At 43.9% G+C, this 25,367-nt stretch overlaps 1 protein-coding gene across 5 annotated transcripts in view; it reads left to right on the forward strand.

The window, feature by feature from the left end:
• Positions 1-25,367, forward strand: part of FHOD3 (formin homology 2 domain containing 3) — a 967,501-nt gene that overhangs the window by 204,506 nt on the left and 737,628 nt on the right. The window lies entirely within an intron of this gene.

Consider the following 25,367-nt stretch of genomic DNA (forward strand, 5'->3'; position numbering starts at 1 on the left):
TTTCCCTGCTGAAAGCTGGGCTATCAAGAAGACATGAATTTAAAAAAACCAGTGAATTATACTGTTTATATTTGGTCAAAATCTCAGTATAGATTTATTATATAATTATAAAGATGTATGCACATGCAAAGTATAATTCTATATTATAATTCTGCTTAGCCTTTTTAATATTAATGATAACATAATGCTTAACTTTATTTCACGATTAATTTAATTGCGCATGTTCATTTCCCTGTACTGTACTGTGCAAACAATACAACCCTTTATTCATTCATGAACAGAATGACGATGCATTTATAGATTGTTTAAAAACAGTATTTCTGCTGTTGTACCCCGGAGAACCTTTGACCAACTGTTCAATTTAATTTGTCTGTTGAAGAATTTCTATAGTGAAGTCAAAAATGTGTTTAGTATTAATTAGATGTGCTTTGTGCGTAAGTCTTCTGATAGACCATCAAAGGGTTCCGACCTCAACGAGAAATTGGCTTCCTCCAATGAAAAATAGAAGTCAGCTGGAAGTAGTTGTGGAGGAAATTTTAATGCTTTTCAGATCCATTGAGGAACAGCTTGGGCACTAATGTGCATCAGACAGAGGCTGCTGTGAAAACTTGCAAACAGTAGGGGTAATTTTATGAAGTCATTTTTGTGCATATGTTGTAACACAAGTGTGTAAAAGGCCTTTTATAAAGTACCAACTGGAGTATAGGTAAATATCTTCTCAAAATGGTATGTGCTTGGCTGGTAGGTATATCTATAAGTGTGGTCTGGATAGAGTGCAGGTAGATTTTGCAAGTAGTCCCACTTATTATAAAATACTGTAATAAATGCACACGCTTACAAGCTTTACAAACATTTATACCTACTTTTGAGTCGATTTCAATACTGGCATTCAGTGAGTGATTTCTACCTGTTATAAAACTGCCTATGCATCTCACCGTGAAAGATGTCAGAAAGAATGTTATGAGAGGAATTCTATAAATGGCGCTAAAGGTTAGATGGCAAAAAAACGGGTGCTGAGTTACAGTAGTTTTCTGTAATGACAGAGCTGTGCACCAAACCTGTCATAGAATGCTAGTATGTTTGCAGTTACACGCTATTCTTTAGGTAAAACCACATGTGCCATTTTCCAGAGTTCTCCAGTTATGTATAATATTGAAAGTAAAGGCCAATCAGAGTAAATGTCTTGATTTAGTTCCATCATAAAATATTTTTGAGATATAAAAGCATAATTTATCAGTAGGTGTGCTTGACATTGCATTAATCAAGCGTCCAGTCTGATACCTACTTCCTATTTAGTATTGCTTAGGATTACCAGATTTCCTCTTTTAAAAAAGAGGACACGTTTTTGCTTGTACCCCAAAATGGTACTGTAAATCTTATGTTTTGTAGAATTGGTTGTCACCCTGTTCCTTTGATTCCTCAATAAAAGATTATTAAAACAAAAAAATTCTGGGATGCACCAGGGAGGGGCCTAAGGCCCTTATTGGCTCAGATGCCTAAGGCCTCTCCCATAGGGAGGGCCTTAGGCACCTGGGTCAAATGGAGTCTTAGGCCTCCTTCCCAGTGCATCCTGGGATGCACTGGGAGTGGCCTAAGACTCCGATTGGCCAGATGCCTAAAACCCCTCCCCTTTAGACAGTGATAGGACACCTACTGCCACCTACAATCGGGATGCTGTTTAAAGCATTTGGCCCAATGTATTTTAGGTAAAACATACATTTAGGAAAGTGATATTGATGAATGGAAATGTTCCACATTAAAGCCATCATAATCATTCCATCCTGGCTTGTAAAAAAAGCAATTATTTTCCATTAAATGTTCTTGTGAATTGTCAGTACAATGTGAAATTGTTGTGGCTATGACCTTTTAGGGAATAAATCATGGTGTATTAAGCTGAGTAAATGGTTGTTGCTTATATTACTCAATATTGAAAATATGTTTAAATATATCTGTCTGGTTTCGTCAAATGCATTTGTGAGATTCTGTGTATGCTGCTGAATTAAGGGGCCCAGTGATATTGCAAAAGAAAGGAAGTTTGATGGTTTCAAGCGTTGCTCCTAGCCAAACTGCTAAAACTATCAAGAGATATAGATCATAAAGTCCATTTAATATGTCTAGCTTCCTCCCATCCAGTACCCTAGACCCCAATTGTTCTTTCCTTTTTGTATCAAGAATCACAACAAACGAAACACCTCAATGCTCCACTTACACAAAGGAGAAACCACAAACAAAGCAAAAACCGGCCAAGAGGAGTTGATGAACTGGAAACGCCCAGGTTTATTAATAACATAAGATGATAAAATAATATAAAAAATGCATCAAGATAAAATGGTCGTCTATATATGAGTAAGTCCACCTTGACGTGCATGATGGATAAGCAGGACTTATCCATCGAATCCTTTTCGCTGCTACACCATTTGTCAGCTGATGTGATATATAGCATTTAGGGCATCATTGTCTGCTACCATTGTGCACATCAAGATAGAATTACTCATATATAGATGACCATTTTATCTTGATGCAGACTGATACATACCTGGGATTATTTGTTATCATTGCCAACTGCAACAGTTTTTATGGACTTACACAATTTTTATATTATTTTTTTAATTTTTATTACAACGTAACATAATTCTTTATTTATATAGCGCACATATGCCTTTGGGTTCAAGACGGTGTACAAAAGAATACAACAAGGATAAATTATTAACATTGAAATTGGTTAAACCATGTGGTAATACGGCACACAGAATCTCACGGTCTCTGCTAAGGTGCCTCGAAAGAAATAATGAAAACTATGGGCTCCTTTTACTAAAGTGTGCTAGCGGTTTTAGTGCGCGCTTAGTGCGCGCTAAATGCTAACGCCTCCATAGAGCTTGCGTTAGTATTTTTCCTCGCACCTTAGTAAAAGGAGCCCTATGTATAAATAAGAGAAAAAAAGAGTAGACAATATTACAATGGAATTAAAAGAAAGAGAAGAAAATGAGAGCAGGAAGAGAATCAGAACGTAGGAAAATTAAAAAGAAATGAAATTTAAATAAAATATTCTCAATAACCCAGAAACAAATGTAAGAAAAATAAACAGGGAGTAAATTGAAATCAGTCATTACAGCAGGACAACCTCTTCAAACAGGAGAGCAGAACATAAGAATTGCCACTGCTGAGTCAAACCAGTGGTCCATCATGGCCAGCAGTCCGCTCACGCGGTGGCCCTCTGGTCTAAGACCAGCACCCTAACTGAGACTAGCCCTACCAGCGCACGTTCTTGTTCAACAGAAACTTGTCTAACTTTGTCTTGAATCCTTGGAGGGTGTTTTCCCCTATAACAGCCTCTGGAAGATTTCTTTATATATATAATATATATATAATATATATATATATATATTCTTTATTCATTTTTGAAGTCAAATACATAGTGCAAACAGACAACAATTGAGTAATATAACATACTGCACTCTATTCCAACAAATAATATACATCAATCTTTCATGAATCAAAGGGAAATACTGCTAATAATTAACATTTACGTCCTACAATATTCAAGTAAAATTGGGTGCTGTTTAATGAATCACGCTGAGCGGCACCTATTTTGGAGGCGCCCGAGAAATAGGCCAGCTCTAGGCACAACTAAAAGTTAGGCGCCCAGCTGAGCGCTTAAGCACACTTAAGAGCAGCGATTCTGCAACAAGGCGCCTAACATGTAGGAGAGCAGATTTGTGCAAGAGAAGGCGCCATTGCCCAGATCCAGGAGCAGCCGAAGGTAGCGTTCTAATAAACCTGGGACTTTCCAGTTCATCAACTCCACTTTGCTGGATTTTGCTTGCTGGTGTTTGTGGTCTTTCCTTTTTGTTCCATTGCATTGGTCTTATTGCACATTTTCCACTTTGGGAACTACTATAAATATACGTACCTTTATTGTAACATCAAGCTTTGTTTTCTGTTTTTTTCCCTTTTTCTGAATCCATTTTTCATTTGTTCTTTTCCAGTGCAGTGCCTCTGAGCATTCGTATATAGATCAATAACAGTAACGCTATAATATTTGCATCCCCTCAGGCATATAATAAAAGTTGCTAATGGGGGTCCTGATGTGTTTCTTTTTATCTGGCAAAAGAATTACCAAAGAAATGATTTTTTTTTTTTTTTAACCACTGTGAATTTTAATCACCTAAAATTAAGAGATTTTCCATTCTTAAGCAAGAATTCATTAAAATGATATATACTGTAATGAGAAACACAAGGTCCAAAATGATTTTCTTTTTCTGGGGCTTCACCTGTAAGTGGGAAGTACTGGGCACACGGTCTAAAACTGTATTTAAAAAAAAAAAATAAAAAAAAAAAGGCAAAATGCCAGATGAAAATTAAGGGCTCCTTTTATCAAGCCACGCTAGCGGGGTTAACACGCGCGACTTTTCATCACGCGCTAACAACCGTGCTGGCTAAAAACTACTGCCTGCTCAAGAGAAGGCGGTAGCGGCTAGCGTGGCTAGCGCGGCTGGCGATTACGCACGTTAAACCGCTAGCGCAGCTTGATAAAAGGAGCCCTAAATTACATTCTGTTAGAAAATAAAAGTGTCTTAGTGTAAGGCTGAATGTGTAGTTAATTTTAAGTGAATGGTTCCTATCTCAAGCTTCCCAACACATAAACCTTCCTTCACAGGTTATTTTGATTTTCATCTTTTTTTGTTGTTGTTGTGTATGGAAAGGTTGAAATTAAACCAACAAGTGAAACCTGTTACTTTACTTAAGCAACGGTCCATGATAGATGAAACATTTATTGGTAATTAATGGCAGGAAATAGCTGGAGGGGCTGAAGGTCAAGGGTCAAACCATGTGCCTCTAACCAGACAGAACATTAAGGGGCATTTTATCATGCTTTTTCTATATGTAAATCACTTCCAAACTGACCAGCAAATAGTTTTTTCATATGATTTTCTCAATATGCATACCTGGCATATTTAATATATCTCATTAAGATTTATTATTTTAGAAGCCATCAGGAGCGGCTCTCGTATGGGACTTGTTTCGCCCGTTGAGACATAGTTGCTTAGCAGCAAGCCTCCTCATCGGCTTCACCTTTATTGTCAACCAAGACTTTCTTTTCTTTTTGTCTTTTTCTGTTTTTCAGTATCACTTTAAAACTTATATTAGATGTACTTAGCTCTAATTACCGTTCATCAGCCCGTTGCCCTCTTTGGTTGGATAATTCTCAAAAGGTCACCTCAATTACGGTGCTGGGAAGTTGCGCACTGACCCCTGAATTCTATATATATGGCACTTTGAGTTGCAGGCGCAAATTTGGGCGCGCATCAAACGTGCACGTGCAACTAAACTGAATAACAAGCCAATTAGGGTCGATAATTGTCTTCCTAATAAGCAATTATTAGCATTAGTATTGGCTTTCGTTTAGATTTGTGTGTGTAAATTTAGGTGCAGGATCCTAAATTGGCAAGGATGGTGCCAAAAAAAGGGGCATTGGAATGGGAAGGTCATGTGTAGATCAGGGGCACTCCTCAAGGTTTAGGATGTAATTATAGAATAAGGAGTATTTGCCCCTAAGTGCAGGTATGAGGATTGGCACCACGGTTTCTGTTGGTGAAAATGGATGCATTTAAAATTAGGTGCAGGCCTCGGGTTTAACTTTCAGCACAGTTTATAGAATACTGTTCAGTGAATTTTTTTTCAGTATCAGTTTTTTTAGGCTCCATTTATAGAATTTATTCCTAAGTGCGGATTCTGCACAGTTATTGTTATAGAATACTGCAATTTATGCACCTAACACACCAACTAAATGGCTGGGCAGCTAAGCCAGTTGCATAGCTGGGGCTCAGTAGGCCCTGGGCAGGAGGACCAAGATGCGCTTACACATGTGCGCCCCCCCCCCCTCCACAGTCCAGCATCTCCCCCTCCTTAGTCCCAGCTGCTTACCAGCCTGCCAGGCCCTCCAGGTGATACAGTGGCAGAGACAGCACTAAAGGCTGCCTCTCTGGCCGAAGGGGCCTTTCCTCTGCCGTGTCCCACCCACAGGAAATTGCGTCAGTGCGGTGGGTAGGATGTATCAGAGGAAAGGCCCTGCTGGCTACACAGGTGGGTCTTATGGTCAAACAATTTTATTGATGATAAACCATACATTACAAAAGTGAAGACCAAGGCAATACGCAAGAACAATGCAGAAAGAACAATGTAGTCATCATCTTTTAGATAAATACAACTGGAACCCCAACTCTTATTTATCCCCTCCCCCAATACCCAAACCACTCTCAAAATAGAGAACAGAACATTCCAGGGCCCTGCGCTCTTATGAGCCTTGGAAAGCACATACTACACAGGCAGTTCTTAGTGTTCTTTGCCACTGTAGCATCTGGAGGACCCGGTGGACTGGTAAGCAGGAGGGGGGGGGGGGAGAGAAGATGTCAGACCCCAGTACTTGGAAGGGAGGATTTAGCTGTAGGCAGCCTCTATCATTGGGCGGCCTAGGCAAGTATTCTATAACCTCAAGAAGTATAGAGGAGTGAAGTTCTATAGTTTAAAGAATTACTTCACCAAAACTGTGTCCTCAAAAACCTTCCAAGTGATGTATCAAACAGGAGGAAAAGCCTACACTTTTTTAGTGTTTATGTTTATTAAAAACTTTATATACCGCAAAACAGCCTAAAAGGATCTAAGCTATTGCTTGCTTATAATTACAAGCATAAAATCCTACTGTTATATACTACATAATGTGGATTAATAGTCCAAGACACAATTTTTAATTTTATCATAGAAATGTAGTTAAATGTTCAAGTCGACAGAATGCGTGCCTCTTGAAAACCTTTTCTTCTGACGGTGGCCAGCATTTCACAGTTCAATGATTGCTGCATCGGCGTTTCAATGCACAATCTACTGCTCGTGGTTTAGTGAACCTGCACGCATAAATAGGCATGCCCATGACCCACTCATGTCCCTCGCAAGTTTATGCCCCCTTGCAATTCTGTGTGTGCAGGTTATAGAACACCACGGGGGGGGGGGGGGTCAGTTACATGCATAACTGCTAATGAGTGCCAATTAACGCCAGTTGTTGCAAAGAATTGGTTGTTAATGCCAGTTTGAAGCTCGTTAGCTAATTAAATTATGCACATAACTGATAGTATGCTATAAATTGCACATGCAACTTTGTGTGCACTAGTTGCAAAGTTGTACACTCAACTTTATAGACTTGGGGGCATGCATGCAGCTGAGATTATTGCTTTTTTAAGAGGTCATTAGCTACAAGGCATTTTAGGTTCTTTCAATCATTTCTTGTAGAGCGAGTTGTTGATCTTTGCATTCTGGAAAAAGCGGTTCTTGCTAGTTCAGAATACGCAGATCAGCCACTGAGTTCCAGCCAAGAAGGTAAAGCAGTGTGAATATTCTCGTAAGCATATTTGTGATGAATTAAGCTCAATCTAAAATCTGATGCTCTGTTCAGAGAAGCATTCAGCAGTTTGAGCTCCTTGCAGGGTTTATGGTCTTTTAGTGGATCTCGACAGCCCAACAGCTTGTGGTTCCAAGCCCATCTCCACCAGGGAACTCTTTGATTGGAAGGATTTCCTCAATCAGTCTAGGCAATAATTTTCCCATTTTGTTTGATTGAGCTTTGTCTCGGAGCACATCTAAAATATAACTTACTAATTGCATTTCCCAGGCTCAGAAGAGTTCAGTTACAGCTCTGATCCTGCCCATGTGGATCATTTGTCTTCCTAGTTCCCAAAAGCTAATGAAATATATCCTTGCTTGGGAGGAATAGAAAGAGCGAAGTAATTTGGACAAACCTTACTCTCTGTTGCTCTGTTATTTCTTTTTTTTTTTTTTTTTTCCCCACTGATGATTGTCAAACTTATATGTGTAGAAAATGGGTTTAACGTATTTTCTTTCTATCGGATTCCTTTTCCTGTTTGCATATGTGTGTGATATAAAATAGAACAGAATATTTATATCCTTTCTTGGCTTTGTTTTTCTTTTCTTATTTCTGTCTTTATCTCAGGTAAAAAAAAAAAAAGTCACTATAAAAAGAAATGTGCTAAAAAGACCCACCCCACCTTTTACTAAACCGCAATAGTGGTTATTAGTGCAAGGAGCCGTGTTGTATGCTCCGCGCAGCTCCCGACGCTCATAGAGTTCCTATGAGCATCGGGAGGAGCACGGAGCATTCAGGGCAGTTCCCTGTTCTAATACCCGCTTTCGTGGTTTGGTAAAAGGGAGGGTTCAGTTTCTCAATAGTCTTCACTCCCTCCTACCTTCTTCAGAGTTATTTTATTATTTATTTATTAGATAGTATAAAGCAAGAATACTTTTTGTTGGGAATTCGTGAAGAGTTTGCTGCACAAAGGTCAATTGTATAACTGGAATTCTGCATGTACACATTCCTTGCACTTGTAAATGCACAGAATGCCGTTCAAGCTTATCAAGCTACAGAATTAAATCTAGAGCAGAAGTCCAAAGATACAGACTGCTCAGGGATTGAGTCAGTTTGGAGTTTTTGATTTTCCAGGTTCTTAGGCATTACTTTTAAAATTTAAATTCAAAGAATAAAGAGGAGATAAGCAAGCCAATTTTGTTGATTTATTCACTAACAAATACAGAGTGCCTCATTTATCAAAATGGGTATATATTTACAGGAAAACATACAAAAAAAACCCAACAACTTACCTCCCTCCTTTTTACTAAGCCCGGAGTGCTAAATGCTCTGATGCTCATAGAATTTCTATGAGCGTTGGAGCATTTAGTGCTCCAAACCGTGGTAGAAACCTCTACTGTGGTTTAGTAAAAGGGGGTGTGTGACAAACCCAGCTTCAGCACTAGTCCAGTCCCTGATAGGATTAAGTGCAGAAGAATGGACCAGATTGATTCTGGCGCTCAACTTGAGGCTGACCTCCCTTGCCCCTATAATCAAAGTGATAGTGAGCTGGAACAGAGGCAGGCAGGTTGGCAACAGCAGCTTCCGGGCTTTAGAACAGCTAAAGAAGCCACAAGGAAAGTAGCTGCAGTTGAAAAACCCAGGCAGAGGAAAACTGCTGTAGAGCCAAAACCCATCCCCCACTACAGGCTGAAGGGGATTGGCTCTGGTCTGTTTAAAAGCAGGCAGAGACAAACAGGAGGAGGAGGAGCGAGTGACGAGGGCGAGTCACTCCCACAGCCCAAGGCAGGAGAGGAGCTGTGGAACAGGGCAGCAGAGGAGAACGTGCTGGATTATCCCATGCAGGATTTGGAGGAAGGCTTAACCCCTTCAAACTATCCAGTGCCAGACCAGGTAGAAGGCATGGAGATAGAAATAGCTGGCCCTAGGGTAGAAGGCCAGTTAGAAGGTATGGAATTCTGAATGAAAGAATGCAGCAACAGGGAAACTGTTTGTGCTTTGTGTTTTCTTTTTGCATATCGTTTTTTTTCTCTCTCTGTTGCCCAAGTTAAACCTGAAGAAGGGGATATATATATTGAGCTGTATAAGCATAGGAAGTTGGAGAATAATACTTGCCTGAAGTCTGAATCAAGTTATGCATTCAAGGACAAGTTTGGGAACCAGATGCAGGCTGAACTGTTTAAAGTGCTGTTGGAACTGTAGGAAAGTTACTGTGACTCCCGTTGCAGGGAGCTAATTAGATTAACCGTCTCAGCTGTGTGATTTGTGCCTGCATGTAGGAGCTGAGAGAAAAGCTGTACTGCTAACAGAGTGTGCTGTGACGATTTTTGCCTACTGAGTTCTTGTCTGCTTGAAAATGTACTGTAAGTTTGATTTTTGCCAATTTACTATTTTTGTTCAATGACCTGCAAAGTGATATTGTTTTGCTTGTTGCATATCTTTTGACCTGGAGGTCAGAATAAACCACTTATGTTTTCCTAAAGAACTCGTTTGCTTGGTGATATAGTGAAACCTTGTACTTCCCCTATATCTCGAGGGGCCTAGACCGTTGTCTGGGGCCGCCTAAAAATCCTGGAGGTACCCCTAGTTAAAGGGGACACGCCCGAAGCAGTGTGTTTGTCACACGCCAGCCCTGGACTGCAAGGGGGTTTGTGACAGTTTGGTATCAGGAGTGCGGTCTGTTACCTCTTCAGGTGAAGATTGGGGAGTGCAAAGGTGGAAAATTTTTTTTTTTTGTTCTCTACTATTGTTTGGTTCATCGGAACCAGGATTATAAATGCTGGTGAATGGAAGCAGCTTGAACATTCCAAGGATATCGGTTCCAGCGTCCGGAGTTTGGCGGCTGCAGGAAGGGTGGATAGCAGACCGGGGGTCAAGGCCATCATCCTGAGCTGGTGAGGAACAAAAGGGGGACCAATAGGTCTCTGAAGAAGGGTGGTGCACCCGGTAATGAGCACGCAGGCGATGATGCATCAGTACCTCTGGTAAGCATATACAACAGAGGGGCTGGTGAAGATAGTCTCGGGGAGAAAGAACTGTGTGGTATCGCACTTGGAGTGTGTGTTTTTTTCATTTTTACAGAGTCAGCATGGAGCCGGCGGCGTTAGCAGTGGTTGCGGGAGAACGTCAGAGGCAGAATGAGGACTTAAAGAAGGTCCTGGAGACTAGCCACGGACTATGGCAAGCAAGCCAGGAGGCTAGTGAACGTCATCACAGTGACTTTATGCGAGCCATGGAGCAGCAGTCTCAATTAATGGCGCAGCTATTGAAGCCTACGACTGGTGGACAGATGCATATACCGGTATTGGGGACTGGTGGTACTCTACCTACGGTAGGACAAAACTCACTAAATTTATTGAATTTAAGTAAAATAACACCACAGGATGCCCCAGATGATTTTTTAAACTCTTTTGAGAGAGTTGCTGCTGCAGCAGGTTGGCCTCCAGAGCAGTGGGCAGTTCGCCTTCTGCCATGTTTGGCTGGCGAGACCCTTGCGGCTTTTCAGACCATTGCTGCGGAGCAGGCCAGTAGTTACCCAGCTGTGAAAGCACATATCCTAGATTTTCTGGGATATACGAGAGAGTATTACAGGCAAACCTTTCGTGCTCTCCAGTTAAAGGTAAAAGAGAGACCTAAGGCACTGTTACAACGCCTAACGAAAGCTGCGGAGAGATGGTTACAGCTTTTCTTGGCAGACCCACGAGCGATGTTCGCTGAGTTAGTCAGGGAACAATTCCTAGAGGCTCTGCCCCAGAACATAAAGGGGTGGATCCAGAAACAGGGATGCCAGGATCTGACACAGTCACTATCTGTGGCAGAAGCTTATCTGGATGCCCAGGGACTTCCCGAGAAACCAGGCCCAAGTTATAGACCCCAGACACAGTTCCAGAGGGACACTACACTTCAGGCTCCTACTATTAATAACATACCACCCAGGAACCCTCAGAAGCGAGTACAGAAACCCTTTAACCCAGCTCCCATCGTTTGCTTCAGGTGTGGGGGAAAAGGACACCGTCAAAGGGAATGCAGGGAAAGAAGGGACTTTACTATTGCCTGTGGGGTAAGGAGAACTAGTCACGGGGAATATTTTCAGAAAGTACGAGTGGCGGGCAGGACAGTGTCTGCCCTGGTTGATACGGGGGCAGAACAGAGTGTTATGGCACAGAAATTATGGCATCAAATTAGGGGTGCCAGCCCCAGTGAGAAAGGGGTGGATACTGTGAAGGTGTGGTGTGTGCATGGGGATATGAGGGAGTATCCCCGTCAGCGGGTGAACTTGAGAATTGGGGGAGAACTGATTGAGTTAAAGGTAGCCATTGCTCAGAATATACCTCATGCCTTGATCCTGGGGCAGGATTGGCTCAGAACCAAGGTTAGGGGTGATTGCAAGACCTCGACTGGAAGCAGGAGGGGGGAAGAGACCCGGATTAAGGGTGGACTAGTATTGGGAGCATGGGCTAAACAATGTCAGTTCCAATCCAGGAGGGCCAGAAGAGCAGGGGACTGGCGAGCTAGAAATGGTGGGAGAGGCTGGCAGCCCACAATAAGGTGGGTGCCCTTGTCTGAGAAAGCAAAGGCCCCTACACGAGCGTATGGAAAGGCGGCAGGGTATGATCTTTATGCCGCACAGGAACAACTGATTCCCGCTAAGGGGAGAGCCCTGGTAAATACTGATTTACAGTTGTCTCCGCCACCAGGCTCGTATTTAAGAATTGCGCCCCGCTCAGGCTTAGCGTGGAAAGCTTCGGTTGATGTAGCAGCAGGAGTAATCGACCCTGATTTTCGGGGTAATGTAGCGGTCCTATTGGTAAATCACGGGTCTGTACCCTTCCAAGTACAGCCTGGAGATTGCATTGCCCAGATAGTGTGTGAACGTATATGGGTGGCAAGACTGGAGAGATGGGTTTACTTCCCTGAGACTAAGAGGGGTATGAAAGGCTTTGGGTCATCGGGGAACACACAGCCTAGTACACACGAACGATTGACTGACCAGGATAAGATACCTACACAAGTGGAAAGTAAGGGGACAGAAACCATCCAAATACAGAATTCGGAAACACATACTCCGGCAACCTTCCCGGTTCCTGGGGACTCACACAAGGGGGAACACAGTGAGGGGGCCGAATGGAGGAAGGAGATGGAGGAATTACAAGCACAGATAAGAGCTCTGACAAAGGATAAAGAGGATCAGGGTAAAGAAATACAGCAGGAACTTGAAGAACGAAATCAACAAAAGATAGGGTCCTTTAATAAAGCTCTAGAGGAATTGACCAAGCAACTTGCCCAAGTAGGAGAGCAGGTCGCAAGAAATCAGCGACAGCAGACTGAGTTTAAAAAGTTTATGGAAGGTTGGGCAGGAAAATGGAAAGACAAGGAAGGTGACACAGGTAAATGGGTAAAGCAAAATCAAATATTTGAAACCCAGCTAGGCCAGTATAAATCTCAGTTGAACCGAGTGGAAGAAGTGTTGGAAGATTTACAGGCTCAACTGGAACATACAAAGGAGGGTAGTATGGGTGAAATATCGGAGGCAGTAGCAGCTTTAGCCCACAGGGTATTCAGTTTAGAGGGGTTGGAGTGCACAAAGGGCGTAGATGTGTGTGAGCCAAACGAGGTCCCAGTGTTACGGTGGCCTGATGACTTCTGTGATACAGGCCCTAGTCCGAGCCCTTCTGATAAAAGAAACAAAAATAGGAAACGCCATTGAATGTAGATATTCTGTCACGTATGCCCGAGAATATAGGGACTCCTCCGGGTACAAGTGAGGGTCATCCTTTAAGGGTGGGGGAATGTGACAAACCCAGCTTCAGCACTAGTCCAGTCCCTGATAGGATTAAGTGCAGAAGAATGGACCAGATTGATTCTGGCGCTCAACTTGAGGCTGACCTCCCTTGCCCCTATAATCAAAGTGATAGTGAGCTGGAACAGAGGCAGGCAGGTTGGCAACAGCAGCTTCCGGGCTTTAGAACAGCTAAAGAAGCCACAAGGAAAGTAGCTGCAGTTGAAAAACCCAGGCAGAGGAAAACTGCTGTAGAGCCAAAACCCATCCCCCACTACAGGCTGAAGGGGATTGGCTCTGGTCTGTTTAAAAGCAGGCAGAGACAAACAGGAGGAGGAGGAGCGAGTGACGAGGGCGAGTCACTCCCACAGCCCAAGGCAGGAGAGGAGCTGTGGAACAGGGCAGCAGAGGAGAACGTGCTGGATTATCCCATGCAGGATTTGGAGGAAGGCTTAACCCCTTCAAACTATCCAGTGCCAGACCAGGTAGAAGGCATGGAGATAGAAATAGCTGGCCCTAGGGTAGAAGGCCAGTTAGAAGGTATGGAATTCTGAATGAAAGAATGCAGCAACAGGGAAACTGTTTGTGCTTTGTGTTTTCTTTTTGCATATCGTTTTTTTTCTCTCTCTGTTGCCCAAGTTAAACCTGAAGAAGGGGATATATATATTGAGCTGTATAAGCATAGGAAGTTGGAGAATAATACTTGCCTGAAGTCTGAATCAAGTTATGCATTCAAGGACAAGTTTGGGAACCAGATGCAGGCTGAACTGTTTAAAGTGCTGTTGGAACTGTAGGAAAGTTACTGTGACTCCCGTTGCAGGGAGCTAATTAGATTAACCGTCTCAGCTGTGTGATTTGTGCCTGCATGTAGGAGCTGAGAGAAAAGCTGTACTGCTAACAGAGTGTGCTGTGACGATTTTTGCCTACTGAGTTCTTGTCTGCTTGAAAATGTACTGTAAGTTTGATTTTTGCCAATTTACTATTTTTGTTCAATGACCTGCAAAGTGATATTGTTTTGCTTGTTGCATATCTTTTGACCTGGAGGTCAGAATAAACCACTTATGTTTTCCTAAAGAACTCGTTTGCTTGGTGATATAGTGAAACCTTGTACTTCCCCTATATCTCGAGGGGCCTAGACCGTTGTCTGGGGCCGCCTAAAAATCCTGGAGGTACCCCTAGTTAAAGGGGACACGCCCGAAGCAGTGTGTTTGTCACACGCCAGCCCTGGACTGCAAGGGGGTTTGTGACAGGTGTTAAATATTATAGGGCAAATTCTACGAGAAGCGCCCAAAAGTTAGGCGCCAAATTAGGCACAGTTCAGCAGGATTCAAGTAAAATTGGGTGCTGTTTAATGAATCACGCTGAGCGGCACCTATTTTGGAGGCGCCCAAGAAATAGGCCAGCTCTAGGCACAACTAAAAGTTAGGCGCCTAGCTGAGCGCTTAAGCACACTTAAGAGCAGCGATTCTGCAACAAGGCGCCTAACATGTTGCCACGCCCATGCCTTACGTGCATAGCGCCTACTTTTTTGAAGGCCGCCTAAATTTTTAGAGGCGGCTTGTTGCAGAATCGTTCTTTTTTGCTAGGCGCCTAAGTTTCAATTATTGCTGATTAAAAAGCTTAATTGAGCTTGCTACTCAATTTAGATGGGCGCCTCCGAAATAGGTGCCTAACATTAGGCGCCGGTTACAGAATTTGGGCCTATGTCTCATAAAATTAGACCATATTAGTAGAGTTTTTTTTTATAATCATCTTTATTAAAGGAGTCAATGGAAAACATAGACAACAATGCCACAGAATGTCCGTATACCAAAGGTACAATAATGCAAACAATAGACAACATAATAATCAGCAAAAGAAGCAGCATCAAACACGCAGCTAGTAAAGCCTGCCAGCGAACAAAAATATCACCGCGCATATACTGAAACAAGAGCATGAAGATATCCCAAGAGTTATATAAAACATAGGTATTTTACTATAAAATTTGTTTTTGAATGTTCATTTTTTTCCTTTTTTGTAACATTTAGGCCCCAATTCTATAAATGGCGCATAACGTCTAGGCACTGAGGACCGCAATTGTCACTCGTCCTCTAGGCGTAATGTACAGAATCATGTCTGGCAGCGCTTAAGTGGTCTTAGGTGCCAGTAGGCGTTAAAACCTTAGGTGCACTCAAATTGGATTTGCAGATATGTCGCCACTTTGTGATTTCAATATGCAGCAAGTTTTTATAGCACTCCCCCGATGAAGCCAGAAGAGTGAAACAGGTATGGCCACCATCGGGAGTTAAGTACTATTTTGAAAAAAAAAAAAAAAAAATTTTTCTGTGGTGCTAAATATATTATTATGAATTTTTTTGAAAAATAATTCACCAAACAAGTTTTTTAGCCTATGATATGATCTGTTGCCCTATTAACAGTACTGTGTTTTCAGTTACATGGGCGTCTATGAGTTTTGAGATCTCCTCATATTGGTGTTGATAGCACCATTTCATTACCAGCTGGGTTCATTTGGTATGTTTGCTGAACTCCAGATCAATCTTTTTCATTTGTAATTCTTTATTGATTTTCAAACTAAAACAGTGCAATACAAACAAAAGAGCAATAATTACTACATACTATTAACTACACAGGTAACACATATATCAATCAAAATCCTCCCATCCTTTCTATTTTATTAGTAACATAACATAGGACATAATATGTAACGATAAGATTAAATTACCCAAGTGTAACCATCAAGATTTATTTCCCTCCCCCAACCCCCCACCCTGGATGTGTAAAGTTAAATGAGAAGAAGAAAAGAGAAGATAAATAAACGTTATTATAAATTCATAAATTTAGTCAATGGGCTCTACACTTTATTAAATGAACTACTAAAACCCCCACACTCCGCGTTCATTCTTTCATATCTGTACGTAGTACACACATTCACCCACCAAAAAGTGTAACTTAATCTGTCATGGTTTTTCCAGTTACTTGTGATCAAGAGTGATCTCCAGATCAATCTTCATTTTTTTGTTTTGAAGCACTCCCATTTATGCCAGGGTTTTCTTGGCCTAAATGAGTACGCCTAAGTTAGGTTCCTACCGGCACCTAAGTCAAAGCATGCCCCAAATCCACCAAGAATCCGCCCCTAACCACTCCTCTGAGGCAGGTGCCTCAGAGTAGATGCTTACCTTGAAGTGGTAAGCGCCTACAGGTTAATTCATTTTTTAAATTGATTTTTGTTTGGGGTTTTTTGTTTTTAATGGTGATTTTCAGTTAACTGTGCTGATGACGCCAAATTGAGCAAGTTAGGTGCCTAAATCCAGACACCATTTATAGAAACTCTCTCCCTCTCGCTCTCTCTCCAAAAGTCTAGATTCTTGGGTGGTCTGGATTTCTGGCATCTGGACTTGTACTGTACATACTCTTCGGTGGTGCCATAGAACTGATTCGAAGAGCCAATGTCCTGCATCTCCTTCAAAAGAAGTCTTTGAAGTAAACATTTCCTCACTATGCTGTTTACCTTTCAGAAGGAGCCTCATCCCACCTAGTAGCAGGTTTCCCAATAAGAGATACAAACAGGCATTACTGGATTAAACAGAATTTAAATCATTCAACACCCTTTAATGCACTCTCTTAATTGCTGTATCAGATAACAGATAAAAAAAAAGGTTGCCAAAATTTGGCATTTAGTGTGTGATGCATCTAAGCAGTTTAATTCAGCTGCCTTTAGATTTGGTAGCAATTAATTGCAAAGTGTTTACATTAATACCATTTCAACAATAATGAAATACCTAGTTGCAAAATACCCACAAACTTCACATGAGAAACCTTCACTGATAACTTCTCTTTGAAAATTTGTTGGCATGAAAAAAGTGCACACAAAAAGGTGCATGCTTCCTGTTTGTACTAGCAATTGGGCTGGGTGAGATGGGGCTCCTAATTTTAAAGAGTTAAGCAACTAAATAGGCATCTCTGAAAATTTACTAACCCCTGGAGTCTATTTACTGTACCCAAATTTCAATGCCCAACTTTCTGCATTCATCTCCGCACCAATTATTGATAATAATGATCGATCTTATAAATATATGCGAGCATCTTGCTGCTTGCTATTCCATACAACACAACACACCTATCTTCAATAGAATGTATCTGGAAAAGGGGCGTGGCCAGGAGCATATTGGGGGTGTTCCAAAAAGTTGCATGTGGATTTATAGCATTCGCCCCAAGCATGTCTAAGTTATGTGCCGGCATTTATACTTGTTTTTAGTAGGCATAACTACAGTGCCCAAAAGTTAGCTGTAGCATCCACACCAAATGCTATTTTATAAAAGGTAAGCTTCTTCTTTAGACCAGCACTTAGGGCTGGATTCTGCATAGGACGCCTGGTCTCAGAAGCCGCCTAAGTGTCTTTTGAGAATTGCACATGGGTGTCCTATATAGATTCGCGTCTGTCCTGCCTAACACCATGATTCTCTAACCAACGTCCATGTCACAGGTGCCGCTTAGAGAATTGGGTTGCCGCTGAGCTGCTCGCGGTAAGAGAATCTCCCTGTCATAATTAGTTTAGTGGCTGCAGCAGAGAACCCTTATGAAGACTACTGGCAGGAGGGATGCCTAGTCCCTCCTGCTGGAACCCCCGAAGCTGCCGAATGCCTTACTTCTACCCCCAAGACATCCACGAGCAGGAGGGATGCCCAGTCCCTAATGCTGGAAACCCCCCACCCCCGAGCAATTCTCTGGCAGGAGGGATGTCCAGCACCCTGACTCCTTCCACCCCAAGCCTACCCAGACCCCACAAGTACCTTTTTTAGCTGACCAGTCAGAAGGATGCTTACTCCCTCTGGCAGGCCCACCTCCACTGAATGGCGGACCTTCCCCTTCCCAGTACATCATGGGATGCACCGGGGAGGGGCCTAAAGCCTTGACTGGCCCAGGCACTTAAGGCCCCTCAGCCAACCAGAATCTTAGACCTCTCTCCCAGTGCATTCTGGCCTAGGATTCTGAATGACCAGATCCCTTAGGCCACTTCCATAGGGGGTGGCCTAAGGGATCTGACTAATCTGAATCTGAATCTTAGATTCTGGTTGGCCCAGATTCCTAAGGACCCTCCTTTGGGAGAGGCCTTAATCTGTAACCAGCCTCAGTGTGTAATTCTGTAACACCAGCCTTACTTTATCTTTAATGTATTCGTATAGCCAAGTTACCTCAGGCTAGATGTACAGTGTACAAATGAGGTCTGAACAGAGAAATGCACCAATCAAATCTTGACTGAGTTATTTGTCAAGAAGAACCTGATTGGAGTGAAATTTGAAATTAATTGAGATTCAGACTCAATGTTACAAATAGCACAAATGTATTTTTTCTTTTTAAATTGCAAAAGATTCTTTAATTGCAGTTTGCTCAAATAAAATATTTTAAAACCCTTTAAAACCAATTAAAGAATTTCAACAAGTTAAATCTGTGTACATTTGTGTCCTATTTACCCAGTATTATAAGTATATTCGCAAATAATTTGTAGGGGGGTTTTACAGGTACTGTCTTTGTAAAAAGTCTCTCTTTAATCCTCGTGCACTTAGCTTTTCTTCCAGCTTTAATTTCCATTCCTCCTTCTTTCTTGTATATTTTCACTTGTTCTTCTTCCTAACCTTATGCTAAAATAAATAATAAAAAGGAGAGAAACTATCTCCCTATCAGTGTGTGCAGCTATGGAATATGTCTGCCTAAGCACAGAACATAAGAAATGCCTTCACCGGATCAGACCCTAGGTCCATCTAGACCGGCGACCCGCGCAAGCGGAGGCCAAGCTAGGTGTTCCCTGATGAATCCCTTGTTTACCCGTATCCCTCAATGTGATTCGCAAGAAGGTGTGCATCCAACTTGCCCTTGAATCCCCGAATGGTGGTCTCCGTCACAACCTCCTCCGGGAGAGCATTCCAGGCGTCCACCACTCGCTGTGTAAAGCAGAACTTCCTGACATTTGTCCTGGATCTGTTGCCCCTCAGTTTTAGTCCATGACCTCTTGTCCGTGTCATATTTGACAATGTGAATAACGATGTTTCTTGCTCTATTTTGTCAAATCCTTTTAGTATTTTAAAAGTCTCTATCATATCCCCTCGCAATCTTCTCTTCTCGAGGGTGAACAATCCCAGTTTTCTGAGGCGTTCTTTGTAGCTCAAATTCTCCATACCTTTTACTAGCTTCATGGCTCGCCTCTGCACCCTCTCCAGCAGGGTTATATCTTTCTTTAGGTAGGGAGACCAGTGTTGGATACAGTACTCCAAGTGTGGTCTGTCCTGTGCTCTGTAAAGTGGCATTATGACGTCCGCTGATCTACTCGTGATTCCCTTCTTTATCATGCCCAACATCCTGTTCGCTTTCTTTGCCGCCGCTACGCATTGAGCCGACGGCTTCAGGGTCCTGTCTATCAGTACTCCCAGGTCCCTTTCTTGTTCGCTCTTGCCCAAAGTTACACCTAACATTTTATATTCATGTTCCTTGTTTTTCCTGCCCAGGTGCATGACTTTGCATTTTCCTATATTGAACTAATACTGAATGCCTAACTACATAAAATAAAATAAATATTTCTCTGTCTAATGAACCTAAACCTCACTCTCTTATACAACTTTATTTTCACTACTCTTTCTCTTACTAAATGTCTTTCTCTCACAGAGCACTCATTCACAAACTCTCCTCTCTTCAAGATCTTCAGTTGTTTTTTTTTTCTTTTCCTAAGTGCCACACTCAACCAGTTTCCTGGCTTGTTCCAGCCAATCACCATCATTAACGTGACCATTTCTTTTTTTCATCAAAACGGGACATCTATTAATATTCAGTCCCGCCCCCAATCCCGCCCTAGCCCCACCTCCAATCCCACCCTAGCCCTGCCCCAATACCGCCCTAGCCCCACCCCCAATTTTTTCCATTCATTTTTCATGTACACACAATATCTTATTTCATAATGGTAACCATAAAATTTTAAAAAACACAAAGCATCCTATACGCAGAGAAAATGTTAATTATCATTTATATTTGGGGGGTTTTCAAAGATGTCACCTCAGTAACTATAGAAAAATAGACAAATATAGTGCAAAATATAGACAGCAGATATAAATTCTCAAAAATGACACATTTTGATCACTAAATTGAAAATAAAATCATTTTTCCTACCTTTGCTGTCTGGTGATTTCATGAGTCTCTGGTTGCGTTTCCTTCTGACTGTGCATTCTTTTCTTTCATTTCTTTCTACACTCAGGCCCAACAATTGTCCCTTTCTATTCCCTCCCTCCTTCCTTCCTATGTCCTTAGTGCACCCAGCGCCTCCTTCCTATATCCTTAGTGCCCCTTTCTATGTCCTTAGTGCCCCCAGATCCAGTGTCAGTTCTCCTTTGTACCTTTGTTCCAGGTCTCCCTCTCTCTCCCGCCTATGTTATGATCTTGCCTCTCTCTGCTCTTCTTCAGGGGCTCTCCCCCTCTGTCTGCACCTCCCAAAATCCTGCTTCTGTCTCCTGTCTTTCTCCTTTGGTCCAGGCCTTTATCATAAGAACATAAGAACATAACATAAGAACATAAGAGTTGCCTCCGCTGAGGCAGACCATAGGTCCATCTTGCCCAGCGGTCCGCACCCGCGGCGGCCCATCAGGCTTATTGCCTGAACAGTGCTCCCTGACTAATTTTATAACTTACCTCTACCTCTATTCTTTTCTGTACCCTTCTATCCCTTTGTCCTCCAAGTACCTATCCAAAGCTTCTTTGAAGCCCTGTAGCGTGTTCCTGCTCACTACATTCTCCGGCAGCGCGTTCCATGTATCCACCACCCTCTGTGTGAAGAAGAACTTCCTGGCGTTTGATCTAAACCTTCCCCCTTTCAATTTCTATGAGTGCCCCCTTGTACTTGTGGTTCCCCTTAATTTGAAAAGTCTGTCCCTGTCTATCTTTTCTATACCTTTCATGATCTTGAAGGTTTCTATCATGTCTCCTCTAAGTCTCTGCTTTTCCAGTCTTTCTTCTACTTACAATCCCCCTACCTTCTCTGCCTCTTTCTCTCCTTCCTTCATTCCTCCTTCCTATGTTCCCCTCACTGCCTTCCAGCCTTTGTCCCATCCCCTCCCAAAAAGCCTGCCGGCCTACCTCCCCCAAAGCCAGCCTGCCTGCCTCCTCAAAGCCAGCCTGCCTGCCTAACTCCCCCAAAGCCAGCCTGCCTCCCCCAGAGCCAGCCTGCCTACCTCCTCCAGAGCCAGCCAGCCTGCCTGCCTACCTCCCCCAAAGCTAGCCTGCCTCCCCCAAAGCCTGCCTACCTACCTCCCCCAAAGCCAGCCAGCCAGCCTGCCTGCCTACAGTGGCGTACCTAGGGGGGGGCGGGGGGGGCGGGCCGCCCCGGGTACCAGCCCTAAGGGGGTGTTCCTGGCCTTGCCGTTCAGTCCCCCGCCACCCCCGAAGGACCGCTCGCCCCACTGACCTTCCTGCACCACCTGTGAAGCAGCCCGCAGCAGGATCGCGAAGTCAGCGTCAGCATCCCTGCGCTGCTTCCTGCGCCGCGATCCCGCCCCTCCTCTGACGTCAGAGGAGGGGCGGGACCGTGGCGCAGGAAGCAGCGCAGGGATCGCTGACGCTGACTTCGCGATCCTGCTGCGGCTGCTTCATAGGTGGTGCGGGGAGGCCAGGGGGGCGAGCGGTCCTTCGGGGTGGGTCGGGGCATCAGGCCTTCAGGGTGGGGCGGGCGGGCAGGCAAGCAGGCTTTCAAGGGGGAGGGGGTGACAGGCAGGCAGGCAGGCCTTCAAGGGGGGACAGGCCTTCGGGGGGGGGTGCAGACCTTCAAGGGGTGCAGGCCTTCAAGGGGGGCAGGCAGGCCTTCAGGGGGGTGCAGGCCTTCGGGGGGGGTGTAGGCCTTTGGGGGGGTGCAGACCTTCAAGGGGGTGCAGGCCTTCAAGGGGGGGAACAGGCCTTCAATGGGGGAAAGGCAGGCAGGCCTTCAAGGGGGGGACAGGCCTACAAGGGGGGGGGGGACAGGCCTACAAGGGGGGGACAGGCCTACAAGGGGGGGGGACAGGCCTTCAAGGGGGGGTGCAGGCCTTTAAGGGGGGTGCAGGCCTTCAAGGGGGAGACAGGCCTTCAAGGGGGGGAAAGGCAGGCAGGCAGGCCTTAAAGGGGGGACAGGCCTACAAGGGGGGGACAGGCCTACAAGGGGGTGGGACAGGCCTTCAAGGGGGGGACAGGCCTTCGGGGGGGTGCAGACCTTCAAGGGAGTGCAGGCCTTCGGGGGGGGTGCAGTCCTTCAAGGGGGTGCAGGCCTTCAAGGGGGGGAAAGGCAGGCAGGCAGGCCTTCAAGGGGGGGACAGGCCTACAAGGGGGGGAGAAGCTACAAGGGGGTGGTACAAGCCTTCAAGTGGGGGACAGGCCTTCGGGGGGGGTGCAGACCTTCAAGGGAGTGCAGGCCTTCGATGGGGGTGGTGCAGGCCTTCAAGGGGGTGCAGGCCTTCAAGGGGGGACAGGCCTTCAAGGGGGGAAAGGCAGGCAGGCAGGCCTTCAAGGGGGGACAGGCCTATAAGGGGGGGGGAAAGCTACAAGGGGGTGGGACAGGCCTTCAAGTGGGGGACAGGCCTTCGGGGGGGTGCAGGCCTTCGGGGGGTGCAGACCTTCAAGGGGGGGACAGGCAGGCAGGCCTTCAAGGGGGGGACAGGCCTACAAGGGGAAGGGACAGGCCTTCAAGGGGGGTGCAGGCCTTCAAGGTGGGACAGGCAGACCTTTAAGGGGGGACAGGCCTTTGGGGGGGGACCATGATTTAGAAGTACACGGAGGGAAGGGGGTGTTCAAAGAGACATGCATATGCCAAACTTTGGGGGGGGGGAAGAAATAATGGGTCTGAAAATAGAGGAGAGGGAGAGAGATGATGGACCATGGGATTTAGGGAGGGAAGGAACAGAAAGGGAGAGAAATTGGACACAAGGGATGGTGTGGAGGAGGGATAGAGATACTGGATAGGAGGGTAATTAGGAAAAGAAACGGAGTGATGGTGGACTCTGGGATGGTGGGGAAGGAGGGAGAGATGCCGGATGAAAGGGTATTTAAGAAAAGGTGGATCTGTGGAGGGAGATGAAAAAAAGGAAAGATACCAGACTTCCTGGGAAGGGAAGGGAAATGGAAAGGGAGGACAGAGTTGGCAGATGGATGGTTAGCATGCAGAAAGAAGGAGACCCTGGCAAGCAAGTTATCAGAAGAAAACCAGAGCCTTGGACCAACAAGATTTGAAATATAACCAGACAACAAAAGGTAGAAAAATTAATTTTATTTTCTGTTTTGTGATTATAACATGTCAGATTTGAAATGTGTATCCTGCCAGAGCTGGTGTTGGACTGCAAACGTGAGCTAGGATTTAACAGAAAGAGGAAAAGTCCTTTTTGTTTCTTTATTTTATTTACACCACAGCGCCAGTGTGGTTAGGAGAAGCCAAAGGGGGTGAAAAAGCTATAAAACCCACCAGGAGTTTTGAAAAAAATCACCCAACTGGGCAGGAAAATCGAATTGAAAAACCAATTCAATAGGGCTGAATCGAATCAAAATTTTTTTTTCCTGTATCTGGCAGCATTAGTTTGCGCTACTGTCTTAGACTTTAGGACCTGGGATTGGGGAGAGATGGCATCCTCAGTACTTTATAATGCAAGTGAAACGAGGATTTGGTCAGACTTTTGAAGGGTCTGCAGAAAAAAAATATTGTATAGGCCGGGGACATGAGACAGCAGGAAATGGGAACTTTTCTTCCTTCTATTTTTGTGAATGGAAAGGCTGAGGATGTCAGAGAGGTCAGTTAAAATATGTGCTTTATGAGAAAATATAATAATGTGTTTTATAAAGTTTATAGCATAGCTGGCCTACCCAGTGAGGTGTTCCTAGTGGTGATGGTGGCAGCGTGTCAATGTGTTGAGAGGAAGAGGTGGTCTGGGAAATTCTGCTGAGCAAACTCCGGGCCCATTTCCACCCCCCAGTTAGTCCACTCCACTCAACTGATTCACACACTGAGTGGGTCTTTGGGTGTTGTTTTGGGATCTCTTCCAGTGGTTTATCTCCTTCTGGTCCAAGGAAGGAAACTTTGTTATCCTTAGCATTGACCTACAGAATATGTTTGTAACAGCGCTGCTTGTGTGGCATTAGGCTATGTAGTGATCGAAAGAAAAAAACAGACCTTTGCACATTTTTGCACTATATGGTGGGTGTATGAGGAGATTCACATTTCCTGCACAGCTAAGTCCATGTGAAGTTACCTTGTGCTGTATTTGACATCTAGCAAGGTCTCTGTTTGAAAGGAAAGATCTAAACTTAAAAATGAAGTGGCCAGAAGTTATGGTAAAAGCAGATAGTGTAGCTGGTTTTAAGAAAGATTTGGACAAATTCCTGGAGGAAAAGTCCATAATCTGTTATTAAGACATGTGGGAAGTGTCTGCTTGCCCTGGATCGGTAGCATGGAATGTTGCTACTCTTTGGGTTTTGACCAGGTATTAGTGTCTTGGATTGGCTACCATGAGAATGGGCTACTGGGCATGATGGACCATTGGTCTGACCCAGTTAGGCTATTCTTATGTTATGTTCTCATCTGTAGGGGCCTTTGTTTTCACTTCTTATTTTAATGTATTTTTTTTCTGGGAACTTATCAGTGTTTTTTATAATGGGAACAAAAATGGAAGAGAATTAATGTGTGTGGAATGGGGGGTAACTAATTTCTTCAGCTAAATAATTCAATCCACTTCAAACAGACATAGGAGAACTTGTGCACCATTCACACACCCTCCAACCAAAAACGTCAAAAGAAAAAAACTGTTCGACAACCTCCTAGCCATTCGAGCTGCAACACTCGACCCCCAACTCTACAACCAATTGATATCAACCACAGACTGCAAAACCTTCAAAAAGAAATAAAAACCCTTCTATTCAAAAAACACATAAAACCGAACTAACACAATCAGAACTGTCCCAAGCATCACCTGCAACTACTCCATATGTACTTCTAATGTCATGACAATTTAGACATAATTTATGTTATGTTATGTTTGGAATAATGGTTACATATATGAGGTTCAATAAAAGAAAATTTTCACTGCCTGTTTCTATTCTGACCATTTATTCCATTTCATGGTTATTGCAAAAAAAAAAAAAAAAAATTTTTTTACATGGGGGGGGGGGGTGTCAAAAAATGATGGGCCCCGGGTGCCACATACCCTAGGTACGCCACTGCCTGCC

The sequence above is a fragment of the Geotrypetes seraphini genome, chromosome 2, assembly GCF_902459505.1.
Source record: "Geotrypetes seraphini chromosome 2, aGeoSer1.1, whole genome shotgun sequence".
Lineage (NCBI taxonomy): Eukaryota > Metazoa > Chordata > Amphibia > Gymnophiona > Dermophiidae > Geotrypetes > Geotrypetes seraphini.